At 39.3% G+C, this 15903-nt stretch overlaps 1 protein-coding gene across 3 annotated transcripts in view; it reads right to left on the reverse strand.

The window, feature by feature from the left end:
• DGKB (diacylglycerol kinase beta) overlaps positions 1-15903 on the reverse strand; it is a 412441-nt gene that overhangs the window by 344705 nt on the left and 51833 nt on the right. The gene's annotated exons all lie outside the window — the stretch shown is intronic.

Raw genomic sequence — 15903 nt, forward strand, 5'->3', positions numbered from 1 at the left:
TGCTAATAATTTTATAGAATAAATCCATTGAAGTTTGAAAATAAACATTTACCAGCATTTTTTGTTTCTTTTGTATATGTATCCATTCTTCCTTTCTAAAATGTGCATTTAAAGGGTTTAATTTTCATACGACACAAGTGCTAGAAATTCTTGGAATCCTCTTTATTTTAGGAACCATACAAAACCATGCCAGCCTGATTTTGTTTATAGAGAGGTTTCTTAAAGGCGACTTCCTTAATTCATCTAGTGCCCTGAACGTGGTTTGCTCAGCATAAGTGGTACCTGCTGTCTGTAAATTAGGTTCTCCACAACACCATAAAATACATTTAAGTGTTTTGAATTAGCGCATTTCCTAAACTCATCGACACTCCAACATTATAACAAACCTTTGAAAATTTAGATGACCTTCCAGTATACAAGTAAAGTGCAATTTTACGTAATGCAATAAGTCCATATTTATACCATATACTCAGTGATAAAAAAGGCATTCATAATTAAAATTTCATTTTTTTCTAGTTTTGATTGTCTTAAGTGAACTCAGTATTCTAAACACTCCATTCAATTCTCTTAATAGTCTCACAAAACCAAAAGAAACAGCAACTTTTCTGTAACTCTGGAAAAATATGTTCTCAGATGCGTAGAATGATACACGTTAGCCTTTAAATTCACATCCAGTAGTCACCTTTGTAAATACCTTTCCAAATGCCAGCTCCATAGTAGCACATGCCGAGTACTTGCCTTTAGCTCCCTTTAGCTATTGCTTTCCCTTTAAAACACTGATTTCAAGAGATTCTTTTTTCTCCCAGGGGAAGAATTCAGTCCCAGTATATTTGAGCCTCAAGTTACTAAATATGGATCAAAACAGTGAGATACAGTGAGTAGTTAATTGTGATAAATCATTCTAGTGCAACACAAAATTTTTATAGGCCTTGAAATAAAACATTTCATATCATGGTATTTGGCAGAGGGCTGGTTTTGAATCACCATATTGCCTTGAAAATTGCTTTGAAGCACTCTCAATTAAACATGGACATATAAAAAATAAAAATTGCTGCAAAAAATATGATCACAGCTAAAAACACATTTTTTATGTTGCACAGAACTTCCATATATTCACTTAACTTAGGATTTAGGTCTTTACTGTTCTCTTCTTCTGTGTATTAGAACAGGGTCCAGCTTCAGTTCCTATTGAAATGGAAAAGGTCCCACAAGTTCATTTACAGTTTGAAATGACAACTCCATTGACACTTGTAGCTAAAAACTCCAAAGAAAAATTTGGAGGTCTTACGACACGGGAAGAAAAATTAACTCCTTCATTAAACATTTCATTCGCCTTAGGAAAGCAACAAGCCTCACACAGGTGAAAGCCAACTCAGTACAGATGAGCTGTGAAAGATCAGTGTAAGAGATGTCCAAGCGAAGGATTCTAACATTAAATCTCTTTTTTCCACTGGAAGATACTTAGGAGATTGTTATCCACATGAGTATCTTTAGAAGCACTGCTGTATTTTGCGCTGTTTTGAGAATACGTAGAGGATGGGGATAGATGGATTATGGCTTATGGCTAAGAGCTCAGCACAGAGCACAGTGGCAGCATTTGTGCATAAACATCTTTGTTCTGGTTTCAGAGAAAGCTCCATCATCCTGTTCAAGAAGCAGGATGCTACCCAAAGTGTATATGTTCCTGTCCTCCCCTCCTTTAATCAAGCTCGTACCATAAGCAGATTAAAATATGCAAAGAGTTTGTCTGTTAACAGCTCACTCCCTCACCACAAAGAAAATAACAGATGTCTAGAAGCCACAGCCAGAATTTTAAACACTAAATTTATTATACTATATACTTAGATCTGTGTTTGGATATTTAAATGAATTTTGTTGCTAAGCATGACTTTAAGTTGCTCATTTAATAAAACTATGATGAACTTGGAGCCATACATTTTTACATGATTCATGAAAGAATAAATCACCTAACTCAAGAATCCTAACAGAAAAATAATTCTCAGTTTCCATTATGTTCTATTTGCTTTTAGTATATTGCAACAACACCAGTCATCTGCAATTATAGTGTATTAGTAGTTTTGAAAGAAACAGGGTTCAGGCTTACAAATCTGACTTCAGTGGTGGCATTACTGTACAACATCACAGGTACAAACTATTGAAAAGTAGTCTGACTCCACATGAAATCAGCTGAGGTAACAGCAAGCTATATATAAAGAAAAACTTTTTCAGAATATACATTTTTAAGAAATAAATGTAGTTCACCATATTTGTTAAAGAAAAAAATTAATCTTCTCTATATTTGACTCATCCACCTTAGAACATTTTCACACTATATGAAGAATTTTGTGGAGAAAATGGAATTTAGTGGAAAAAACAAAACTTCACAGTAATTCTGTACTTCATGTGTTTTCATCAGAAAATGTCAATATAGAGTAGGCTACACTGCCTCCTCCCAGAAACAGCAAATTCACAAGCAATCAGTAATAGTGATCCAAAGGAATTAATAATTTCATCAGAAATAAGACCTTTCATAGATTATGCTGATATCACTTTACATCAGTTATTGTAGTGATAACAATATACCATAGAATAGTATTTATAGTCCACTTGATCCATATATTATTTACACAGTAACATACCTATTTAAACAGTTGACATGGAAAAAAATCTTGTGAAATACCCAAAATACCCAGAGGCACTTGTAGGTCTACTATCACTCACATTACTGATATTATAAATATATATATGTATATATATATCTATATCCATTTATTTTTATATGTATATATATATATGTGTGTATGTGTGTGTATAAAATCTAGGGTAGTTAAAATATGCCACAGAGCATACCTTTGTACTTGAGAAAATCAAGGACTGTTGACAAACTAAAGGAAATTAAATTAACTATTTTTCTGGGCTTATTATCCAGTATATACTGTTACAGAATCTTTAGCTATTCTTTCATTAATGCAATTAAGATTTAAGACTGAAAGCATCTAAATTCAGACCTGTTGAATTAACACTGGCACACAAGATTATTTGCTTGATCCAAGTGCTACAGATCAGTCAGTCTTGCTTCTGCCCTGGGAGAATCCTAGGCTGACTCCTCTTGGAATACATTCTGAGTCATATGAAGGACAGCAAGATGCGTGGGAACAATCTACATGAATTTTCTAAGGGTAAATCCAGCGTGATCAATTTGACTGTCCTCTGTGATGAACTGACTGAATATATGGATGAGAGAAAAATGGAAGTGCCAGTGGATGGTACTTATCTTGGTTTTTGCAAGACTTTCTATGCTTAGCAGGAGCATTGAGTCCTGGCAGAAAAGAAAGCCAATGCCATCCTGGGTGGTAACAACTATTAGACCCCTCCAACCAGTATTTTATAGATCACACCTTGAATAATGGATCATAGGATTATTCCAGCTGAAAAGACTCTCAGGACATCTCTAGTGAGGATGAAATCATATCAGACAAAGGGGCATTATTCAAAAGACAGAGACAGCAAAACTTCTGATTAGTGCTGGAGCATCCTCATGGTGAAGTTAGTTTTCCATATATCAAGTCAAAACTTCTCATTTCCACTTATGCCCATAACGCCATGTCTTCCCACCATGCATAACCATGAAGAGCACATCTCTGCCTTCTTCTTAGGCACCTCATGCATTTAATTCACTGGGCTACTGTTAGGTGTCCCCAAATCCTTTCTTTCCAGGCTGGACAATCCTAGATGAGCCAGTGGTTATACAGATTGTCGTATAGGTGTAAGAATGCTCAAATTACTAAAGGATTTGTCTGTACTCTGGTTTCATAATATTACCTCTCGTGTTTTAAAGGAAGAAATGACAAGTACAAAAGAAGTAAGGACAAAGGCTTTATAGTAAAGTACATACCTTTCAGGGAATTTAATGCTTCTTTTCCCTCACAACTTACTCTCATCTTTACCTTCCATGTACATATGTAGGTTTTTTCCCCTGTATTGTTCCTACTTCAAAGAGGGACCTTGGACAAACCTTAGATTAGTGGGAGGATTTTCAGAGATATGATGGGGCAACGTGTTGACAAGCTCCTAAAATCTACATGAAAAATACTATTTGTTTCAATTGGATGCAGGAATGAGTCCTTAGCCATACTAAACGAGAGATGATTACTCAGTCTGAAAAGAAATTATTTAGTTAAATATTATTTAAGAAGTAGATGTCTAACAGCTCACTCATTCTGAAACTCTAAAATATAAGGACTACTAAGCTCTATACAAATATTATAGTACCTAACTGGGGCAGGAGGTTAAAGGACAAAATGTGCTTACTGTCTATTTCTGGATGTAGCATTATAAGAGTAACGTGCTTGTTTTTTCACTACATTTCATTCTATATATAAAGGGTATAAAAAAGAAGCATATGGCTAGCAGACATAAAAAAGAGATATATTTATTTATATATCTCAAATATGCATTTAATTTTAAATTATGGTTTTAAGATTAATTACCATATGTATGTTTACTGAACTGTCTTAACTGAGTGAAAAGATAGAACATGTCCTTAAACATTTGTTGAATTTTAACACATATTTCAGAATCACTGTTTAACATTCAATGACCAGTGTAATTGTTACAGAAAGGTTTTTTGTTATCGTTTAAACTTAGTTCAAGAACAATTGAAGCATAATATATTCTCTGTAATTGTTAAAAGAACTGATGGACAAAATTATTAAACTTAGATGATTTCAGTTCATTCAAGGTAATCATATAGTGCAGAGAGCATTCCTGTCACTAAAATACAAAACGAAAGACATTGAGGGACTCCTGAGTGTAGCATCTTTCTTCCTCTGTTTTCTAGATTTCTTCTAGATTTGGCTTTGCTCATCTTGGTTATGGTAAATATCACACCTGCACGTGTGCTTCGCAGAGGTAGATTAATGAAAGGTCAACAGTGGGATGTTGTGCCTTAAAAAATAAATTTATAAGAATCATCTCTCTGCGTTATTTCTGATGAGAAAAACAGAAGTTATCATAGCTACGCTTCCCTAGATTCATGAATTGACAGAGGAGACATAGAACAGAATGTATGTCTGCCACAGAGCCAGTATAGAACTTTCGTGGATTATAATTAAACAAGTGTCAGTACAGACATAGCTGACTAAAGAACTAATGGATCAATAATGAAGAGAAAAACGGGTATTATTTAATCTAGAAGTTTCCACAAAAAATGGAAAGCAGTTAGTGTAAACAATAAAGGAAAATGGTAACATTTTCCTGGTTGATACAGCATAAGGAAAAAGCAGAAAGAAAAAGGAGCATAGGGTTACAACACATATAGGAAACTAATGGTATTACAATTTTCCTTACCTTGAAAAAGCACTCTGCAAAAAATTCAGCACCATAAAAAGAACAAGAACAATAAGAAATTATTTTAAAGTAAGGTTGAAATTAAAAAGTACACATATGCCTGTCATTCACAATATTTGAGTATAACTTGTCATAAAACCATCAGGTGAACTAAAAGAATTCAAAGCTTGCATTTCTAACTAGTTAGACCTAACTAATTGGTCCTACTTCATTTGAATTTTCATTAAATGTGTTCAAAAGAAAATTTTTTTGGAAAAACAACAGATAGGAGATATACTGTGTTAGTAAGCTAGAGTTATGTATCAACCTGAATTAGCATGAGTATGCCTGACTGGTGAGAATAATTAACACCACAATCAGCATCAAGACTTAGGGTTTGGGTACTATTATTCTACATATTCAAGAGGCATGTGTGTTATTATGGTTGAAAGTGAACAGAACTTAAAAGCTGAATAAATTAGAAATAGTTAAGAAGAATTATCTCTAAAAGGAAATTGAAAAAAATAGTAAGAAGAGAGAACTAATTACATTTAATTACTTTAAAAGAGAGGTTTTCCAGAGGGCTGATGGAATGAATTTGGAAGAACATCTCCAAAAATGGCTTGTGTCAGTGAAATTTAAGTAAGGAAAGCAGAAAAGGTGGGCTGAGCAATGAAAATTTAAAAAAAGAATACCTTTTCTTCAAGATAGTAACAAGGAAACCACCAGCAGTCTTCAAAAAGAAACTTCTGGCAGATTCAAGGCAATCAGAAAAAGAAGAGAAAACAACAATGGCAAGAAGGGGCTAGTTAGCACCTACTGTCTATATAGCCCTTAAATCTCAGATTCTTATATAGTTTTTGGTGGAACTAAGGATTTTCCTTTTTCTTCATCTGAGTTTTGTTTTGCTGAAATGTCAGGGATGTATTTAAATCAGTTGAACAACATATTTTACAACAATGTAATAAAGGATACAGTAATTTCACGACCATAAGGTGCACCGGACTATAAGGCGCACCCCCCGGGAGCTGGCAAATTTTGCAACTTTGTAGATCATATAAGGCGCACCGGACTACAAGGCACACTTTTTTTTCAGGGAGGACCCGTGCTGTGCGCAACAAAGTAACAAAGTAGTAACGCCTCCCTGCCCGCGCTGCTCCCAGTGCTTGGGGCCACCCCCCGCCTCCCTGCCCGCGCTGCTGCCGGTGCCTGGGGCCACCTGGGCTGCCCTCCACCTCCCTGCCAGCGCTGGTCCCACCCCCCACCTCTCTGCCAGCGCTGCTCCTGCCCCCTGCCTCTCTGCCAGCACTGCTCCCGCCCCCCGCGTCCCTGCTAGCGCTGCTCCAGCCCCCCACCTCTCTGCCAGCGGTGCTCTCGCCCCCCACCTCTCTGCTAGCGCTGCTCCAGCTGCCATGCTGTTCCCCTCGCAGCTCCATGGTGCTGCCGTGCTCTTCCCCCTTGTGGCTCCATGGAGCCGTTGTGCTGTTCCCTCGCTCAACTTGGCACTCCTGCCTTGCCGTTCCCCATCACGGCTCTGTTGTGCCGCCATGCTGTTCCCCCTCGTGGCTCCGCCCTGCCGCCTGTCCCTCGCTTGGCTTGGCACTCCCGCCGTGCCGCCTGTCCCCCGGGGCTCGGCGCTGCCACCGTGCCGTTCCCCCTCGCAGCTCTGTGGTACTGCCATGCTGTTCCCCCTTGCGGCTCCGCAGTGCTGTGGTGCCACCTCCCCCTCGCGGTACGGGGCTCCCGCGGCGCCGGGGCTGTAGTGACTGGGGGGGGGCCATGGCTCACGGCGGTTTGCGGCAGCTCGGAGCACCCGGAGCTCGCGGCAGCTCGGAGCGTCCTCGGCTCGTGGCGGCTCAGAGTGCTCGCGGCTTGCAGCGGCTCGAAGCACCCAGGTCTCACGGCTTCTGCTGCAGCCCGCTCCCTCCCTCCCTGCACTGCCCCAGCGCTCCGGGTGTCCCATGCCATGCCGGGAGCCCCGTGCCCCCCCAGGCTTTTCCCCCGCGCTACCGCTGCCCCGATGCCAGCGGGTTCGCGCTGCGCTGCTGCTGTCCCAATGCTACCAGCTTTCCCCCCCCGCCCAGGCTGCGCCGCCACCGCCAGCTTTCCCCCCATGCCGGTGCTGCCCCGATGCCGCCACGTTCGCTCCGGCCCAGCGCTGGCCCGATGCTGCCGCCAGGCGGGCTCTGCTTGGCTCGGGACTGTTGCGGGCTCGCACTTCTGGGTTGGCAAATTTTTCAACTTTGTCCATTATATAAGGCGCACCAGACTATAAAGCGTGCTTCCGGGTTCGGGGGAAAATTTTAGTCAAAAGGGTACGCCTTATAGTCGTGAAATTACTGTATTTTTTAATATATAAAATAAAGTAGATCCCTAAAGAACCTTACATTTTACTTTTATGTACTTGATGCTGCTGACTCTGCTCACTTATATATTTTAAAGTATTTAAATGTAATATACAAATCAAGGTTATACTGCAGATACTTCAAGTAACTCGGTTTTATATAAGTGTTTTGTTAAATTTAATAAAATTTCTATTCTTAATACTTTCTACTATCATTAAAATGCTCTTGTCTTTTAGCTTTTTGGACATACATGTAACAAAAAACTCATTCTACTCACTTTTCTGAGAATGGATTCACATACAGCTTTCAGGGAAAATTTCAGAAATTTATCAACGCGGTTTTGTCTTTGTATTTTGTTTTACAAGATGTTAATAGCTAAGTTCTCTTCTAGTTGTACTGTCACAGATATCAACATAGTTTATTCTAGACTCGCACCATATAACCAGGATGAAAACAAGGGAACTGATTTTTGAAAGCAGCAGGATCCTGTGCGTAAAGAACTCAGTGGTGAGTTTAGGTAATTTTGCTGTCTACTCTAGTTTTTCTATTGGTCCATTACTTGACCTTGACATCCAAGATGTACGTATGTAAAATCAGCACTGTGGTTTAAGACTGCAATTTTTTAAAATCTTCCTTTAATGCAACAAACCTCAAGTATTCAGTCAGAAAGAAAGAAAAAACCCAAGAAACTAAAGTTCAACTTTCAAACGTGTCCAAAAATTTCTTATTTTTGTTGATACAGAATAGATCAATGCCTGGGCCACCAGTGGGCCATTTTCTTTCATATACCCTTCAGGAGACTAAATATAATACACATTTCAATCATTCTCACTGTAAACACTCTATTGAGGTCTGTACAAACCACAGGGAAATTGATTTTTCACTCAGAAATAACTCTGGAAGTCAAAGAGGTAACATTCCATAAACCTAGCAGAATCTTAGAATGGTTGAAGTTGGAAGGGGCTCTGGAGGTCATTTGGTACAAGCCTTCTGGCTCAATCAGCATCATCAAGAGCAGATTGCCCAGGGTTGCCCAATGGTAAAGCACATGACCTGAGTGCCCTAGTTCAGACTTCTCTTCCTGAAGGCTCACAAATCTGCAAATCTTCCTACCTGTGAATGCCAACCAATACAGAAAAGATGAATTGGACAAAACACAGGAATGGTACTGTACTGATACTCCTACTGAGGGACAGGAACTTGATTCCGCTTTTCCATTTCTTCTGCATTTCAGGATGCTTTTCCACCTAGGGGGTCTATAAAGCCATGTTTTGAACTGAATTTTGATATAATAAGATTTCTTTAAGTCAAAAGAAGTCACAGAGATAGATTCCACCAAGACCAGGTAGAATGTTAAAATTCTGGCATAGTGAAGAAGAGGACTTTGAACTCCTTCAGAAAATGTTTGAAACAACATTTTATAATTTTGATGTTGTAACTTTCTCATTCTCCTGAGAAATTTTAAAAAATAAATGGTGACACTTTTCAGATTATGTGAATTCCTTTTGGAGATGCCCTAAAATGTTTATTAGATAAAGTTGCTTAAATTGCTATCTTTGAATTTGCTTTTGACTCTAGTTCAACTTTTCCATAAACTACCATGATGACTCAACCGTGAAGACTAGATATGTGAGTATGTGCAACACCAGGAAAAGAGACATATTGAATTTAGCATTAAACAGCAAGATGGAAGAGCCACATACTTGGAACTTGATTTTAAGTGTTTGCCTAGATAATCTAATCAATCATTTATACCATTTTACAGCAAGCCTTTTAACTACTTACATATGTTTTACTTCTCTAGACTGAAATTATCTGAAGCAAGGAGTTTCTCTGTTGTGAATACTTATACAGTGCCAGCACAATGGAGTAGCAAATTTGTTTTGATCTCTAACATAAAATGAGTCCATGGAACTGTGTGTATTCACCTGGCCTATATGAACTACAACATTTTAGCTGTGTGGCATAGGGAATGTTTGCTTCGAAAAGCTAAATGAAACCAAAATCAGGAAACCAAACAATAAAAAAATGCATGCATTTGCTACTTTCTTAGTTTAACTTTTTAGGCCAATTTTTTTGCACTCAGATTTTGAGTATACCAACTATTTTAATGCTTCTGTTTTCTTTAATTGCTTTAACAGTTTTTATAATATTTTAGTTTTAATAGCTTTGCAATGCTGAGTTTGTTTCAATGTACAACAAACACTTTGATTAGCCCTTATTTTCAAAACTGTCTTGAATGGAATTACTTCTGTCTGTCTGCTAATATGAATAAACATCACAGCCCCTTTCAGAACAAAAACCAATCCTGATGCTGGAAATTGTGCTAATTTCTATCACTTATATATTCAGTCTTATTATCTGGAAACTATCTCCTTGATATTGTGCATTTGCATATGCATGAATAGTCATCCACCTGCATACAGTTATTCTTGGTGCTGTGTTTTAGTACTTGTGATTTGGAATTTCAGACATGCTCCATTTCTACTCTTTTTGATTGATCCCTGATTCTAGAAGGCTTCACCTGACATACATACTGAGGGAAATAGGACTGGTGGAGGGGAAAGGGAGATACCATCTTGTTCAGCTAGTGCTGCAACCAAACAGTGCTGCAACCATCAGAATTTCTATGATGTATGGGATATACAGAGGGACTTCTCCAGCTCCTCACCACCTTCACAAAATAGATACACAACTTGCAGTTGTCAAAGCTCAACAATCTCCTGTTTTATTATATTTGGTTTGTTGTTTTGGTTTGGTTTTTAATTCTGTGATGGTCATCATAGAGCTACAACCCAATTTATTTTTAGAGAGAACTGTAAGTTCAGGTCTTACCCAAATGGTACACTGCTTTTAAAAACAACTTTCAGCTTTTAACAAAAGTGATGAAATATTTAATGCAAAGCTGGTTTTACTGCTAGAAAACTAAGACATTTCAGGCTGAGAAAGTTAGGGCTCTTCAGCCCAGAGAAGAGAAGATCGCGTGGAGACCTCAAATCAACTTTTCAGAATATTAATGGGGCCTATGACAAAGAGGGACTTCTGGTCAGGAGCTGTAGTGATGGGACAAGGATTAAGGGGTAAAAATTGAAGAAGGGGACATTTAGGTTAGATATTAGGAAGAAATCTGTTAATGTGAGGATGATGAGGCACTGGAACAGGTTGTCCAGAGATGTGGATGTTCCAACCCTGGCGGCGTTCAAGGCCAGGCTGGATGGTGTTTGAGCGACCTGGCCTAGTGAGAGGTGTCCTTGCTTGAAACAGAGGAGCTTGGAACTAGAAAATCTATAAGGTCTCTTCTAACCCTTTACCTTTCTATATTTCTATAACAGCATTTCAACTAATTCCCACTTAATTTTAGTAGAAAAGCTTAAAATAACTGGGGCTGTTACAAATGCATCCATGCTCCTTCATACTATTTTCTTAGAACGGGCAGAAATCTCTGGGTTGATAAATTCTTGTAAACTTTATGAAAGCCAGTGGTTAAGCAGATAAGAGACAATTAGTTTAGCAACTTGGCTGGGAAAAAGGTTTCAGTGTAAGTGAAGCAGTTACCTATTCTGTTTGGTCTGTCAGCTGACTCACATGCCCACAGTGGGAAGCAGGGACAATTTGGGTCACTTCCACAAAAGAATAAGGATTGCAATTTACAAAGAGCCAGTGTGAAGTCTCTTTGGTACTGAAAGCACTAAGAGAGGTAATACTTGGCAAGAAGCACTTGAAAAGAGACAGGAGAGAAGAATTTGTGAGACATGCTGTACAAACACTCTGTTCCTATAAGGATCCAGTATGGTATTGTACAGTTACAGTACAGCACCTCCCGGAGACTCAGATCTTTGGAGGTTTTGCAAGACACCATTAAGGACTTGTGGCAAAGTTGGCCATGCAATGACACATTTCCATTTCAAATAGAAATGTTTTCAGCAAAACAATTTTAGTATGCAGATACAGCCACTAATTGCTCAAAGCTACTTCTTAAATAACTGAGCTACTTCCTCAGCATGAAGGATCAGTCTATTCCCAGAATGGCAAAATTTGCAAATTTTATCAAAAGCAAAAGTACACAAGAACTGCTTCTCTCCTTTCTAAGGAAAAAGTGCCATGCATTAAGGACAAAATGCTGAGCTTTGACTAGACTGAAAACCACAACAAATGAAAAGACCTCACAGTTTTTAAATCCTTCACTTCACATTATTTTAAATTTTTAATTAGGTGTCACAACTGTAGTCAATTAGGAGTTATTAAATTACACCATTCAGGATACACTGGGAGGAATTAGTTCATATTAGTGAATACTCATTAAAAAGATGGTGGAATTTTCTTTTTCCAACATTAGAGGCTATAAATGGCATGATAGATATATGAAAACTAAGAGATCTGTGTTAGTTACTATTATGTAAATGCATTTTTTTCTTGCTTTAAAGAAAAAAAAATGGAACCAATGAACTATATGCAAAGAGTAGAAAGACAAAGATAAATAAAGAAGTCAGAGAAAAACTGGTGGATGTGTACAGGTAAAATAATAGATTACAGAATGGCTTGGTATTTAAGGGACCTTAAAGAACAGCTGTTTCCAACCTCCTGCCATGGGCAGGGACATCTTCCACCTGACCAGGTTGCTCAAAGCCCCATCCAGCCTGACCTTGGACACTTCCAAATATTAACTCATGCTAACTTTCAATATTTTTAGGAAATTAAATAATGACAAAGAGATGAGAGAAAAATGTTCTGGAAGCACAAGAGGAATTGAAAATTTGCTTAATGAGCTATATATTAAGGAGAATACATAATATATATATGGAAGATAAGAACAAAGATAAATTCCCCACATTATAATGCTCTCTTTTCCTACTACAGTAGTTTCACGAATACAAGCCGCACGGAGTATAAGCCGCACTTCCGGTGCGTTGACAATGTTGCTGTCTTTGTCAATAAATAAGCCGCACCCCGAATATTAGCCGCACTTTCGTTCGTAGCGAGAATCCGTGCGCAGCTTTCACAAATTTGCCAATTAGTAACAGGATCGCGGCATAGTGGGGTTTACTGGCTCGGGGCGGGGCCAGGCAGGCTCGGCCCGCTCATGGTTGCTGACAGGAGCGGATGGCCCAGCTCGGTGCTACAGCTCGGCTGGGCCGGCCGAGCGGTGCTGCCGCCGCCGCCGCCAGGCTCGCTGGCCCCCCGCTCCTGCCTGCACCGCTGCTGCCGCATTTGCTCGCCCTGCGGGCGGTGCTGCTGCTGCCGCCACCACCAGGCTCCCTGACCCCCCGCTCCCGTCTGCACCGCCGTTGCCGCGTTTGCTCGCCCTGGCCGGCACTGCTGGCCCCGGTTCTCCTGGGCTCCAGTGGACTGCTAGCCCCGCTTCTACCAGGCTTCTCCCCGCCACCAGGTAGCCCTGCCCGCCAGGCTTCCTGCTTCTGCTGTCCTCCCCTATGCAGTTTGGCTCCCGTGCACTGCCAGCCGTGCTTCTACTGGGCTTCTCCCCGCACTGCCGGGCTTCCTGCTTCTGCTGTCCTCCCCTATGCAGTTTGGCTCCCGTGCACTGCCAGCCCTGCTTCTACCGGGCTTCTCCCCGCCGCCGGGCAGCCCTGCCCGCCGGGCTTCCTGCTTCTGCTGTTCTCCCCTATGCAGTCTGGCTCCCGTGCACTGCCAGCCCTGCTTCTGCCGGGCTCCCCCACCATGCTGGCCCGGGCTCTGCCGCCCGCCCCCCGCACTGCTGGCCCCGCCTCTGCCAGGCTTTCCCACCTCTGCCAGGGCCGGCCGGGCTCCAGCTTGGCTTGGGGCTACCGCGGGCTCTCACTTCCGTGTTGGCAGCTTTTAGAATATTGTTCATATATTAGCCGCCCCCAAATATTGGCCGCACTTCCGGGTTTCCACCAAAATTTTTATCAAATTGCTGCGGCTTGTATTCGTGAAATTACTGTAATCACATCTCAGCTAGGAAAAAAAATATAACAGTGGCTTAGATATTTGTTTTAAATATCTGTAAGGCTTCATAAAGAAGTTATGCTAATTTTGTAATATTTGGCATTAAATGCAGGAAAACAACCAAAAAAGTGATGATACACAGTTTTCAGGAAGCAGACAGCAAGATTTTAGTCATCCTGAGATGAAGAGTGCTGAAAAGTAAACTGTAGTAACTTGTCAGAATCATAGATACTACATTTGCGTAAAAATTATGCACCTAAATAAGAAGTGTTTAATATTCATTTCTAAGAAAAAATGTATTCAAAAAACACCTTCATACTAAAAGGCATTCAGAATAATCGTCAAGCCTAGGAAACAGTAAGTGTTGCTTCAAAATTTCCCAGCTGAACCGACTGAATAGATCAAAAAGTCAAGAATGTTGCCTAATTCGCAAAAAAATAACAAAATCATTAGCACTCACTGTAAAAATCCCTTGCAAAGAAGCAACACTTCGGTTTGCTGATGCCCTAGTACTGCGTTACTTTTTAATGGCACAATGAGCTGTCAATTGAGATTAAGTTCCATGAAAAGGTCTTTTCATTGAATGAAGCTTCTTAATAAAAGTAATTGCTTTTCTAATTCCCCACTGGGCTACTGGGGCATAATCCAGTACCTACTATATAAAAAGTATAGTTTCAATCACTTCAATTGGTATTTGGACTGGAACCATAGTATCAAAACCAAAGCCTTGGCAAAATAATATATAAGCAAGAATGGGACTGAATATGTTGCAGAAAATAAGTAGATGTGCTTAATAATTTTAATGCAGAAAAAAGTGATTTCAATGCTTAGTTATATTTAGGCTTCCTGTAACTGATGTATTTTCAAAAGCAAAGAAAACATAGGAATAGAAAGAGCAGCAACTTTCCCTTGCAACAGATAGATCAGATAGCTAAGGGAAATTGTATTCTACCAACCCAGCTAAGAGAAAAGCATATGAAAGGAAGTTTAATGAATAGTCTTACTGCAATGTTGGGATTTTTATTCATGTAATACCCAGTGCCTTCTGAAATTTACACTTTGTAAAAGAGATTATGTCTGGGCAAAGACTACCCTGAATTTATAGCAGATTTTATAGATCTATCCCTACTTGCAAATTTGGTGCTGTGTAATAAAAGAGATTTTTTTTTGGTCTTTTTTTTTACTTTATGGAACCAGCATGTGTAGCTAGTTGGTTTGCACAGCAGATAACCAAATTATTTCAGTTGAGAAAAAGTATCCTTGGAAAAGCGCAATGGATACTGATTCATGCTGCACAGCCATGGAATATTTTTCTTTTCCCAGATACTCCAGGTTGGTCAAAGGAATGTAGATACTCAGATCCTGTGGAACAATCCACTGCTGCATTAAAATGAAAAATATATATGCTGCAAAATAATGGAACCTTTCAAGGTGCTTCTTTAACTAAATTCATTATTAGTTTTTATTAAGAATCACAAATATTTTGTTATCTAAACCCCACGATATTACAGTGAGAATCAAGAGATCCTTTCTCTTCCTGGTCCTGATGCTGACTAGCAGGATAACTCTGAGATCCCTCTTTCTTTTAACTTGAGTTCTGCTTTCCACTCATTTCTCGTGTCTACATGTGAAATAGGTATAACGGTTTCTTTTTGAATAGCACTTGGTATAGATGTAGTACAATTCCCTATGGGCTGTCCCTATGACACTTTAGTGAGACAATTGAGAGATATTTTGGAAATAGTTAGAAATAGGCAGTTAGAAAACTAAGAATCAGTCTTTTGGACGTGTATACCTCCACAGATGCCAGAGAGACTGGTCTCTAAGTCTTTCTGGCTTTCTCTTTACAAATGCAGAAACACTAAAAGCAGTGAGTATGAAATTAAATACTTAATTACCTTTCCATCTATACCTACTAACTAAATCTCCATTAGATTATAGTGAAATTTCCTTCCACAGAATAATTACGAAGAGTTAATTGAACAAGCTAGTCAAAAACACAGTAAGATTTTTTGTCTTTTTACACTTTGTTTTTTAAATTTTGTTCTGTAGAAGGCTGTCTTAAATATTTTGTCACAATTTTTATAGTTATAAACCACATCTGTTTAGTATAGCTCATAAGTAATGAGTAGATTTTCTGCATTAAGCCAATCATCTCTCAGAACTGAAGACAGAGAAAAAGTGAAGCATACTTAAATAGAGTAACAGACTCCTTCTTCCTTGGAGTGTGTAAAGAATTCTCTCTTTAGTTGTCCTGGCTTTTACTAAGTTTTTAGCTGTAAACAACACAGGAGAATATTAAGCA

The sequence above is a fragment of the Catharus ustulatus genome, chromosome 1 (genome assembly GCF_009819885.2).
Source record: "Catharus ustulatus isolate bCatUst1 chromosome 1, bCatUst1.pri.v2, whole genome shotgun sequence".
Classification (NCBI taxonomy): domain Eukaryota; kingdom Metazoa; phylum Chordata; class Aves; order Passeriformes; family Turdidae; genus Catharus; species Catharus ustulatus.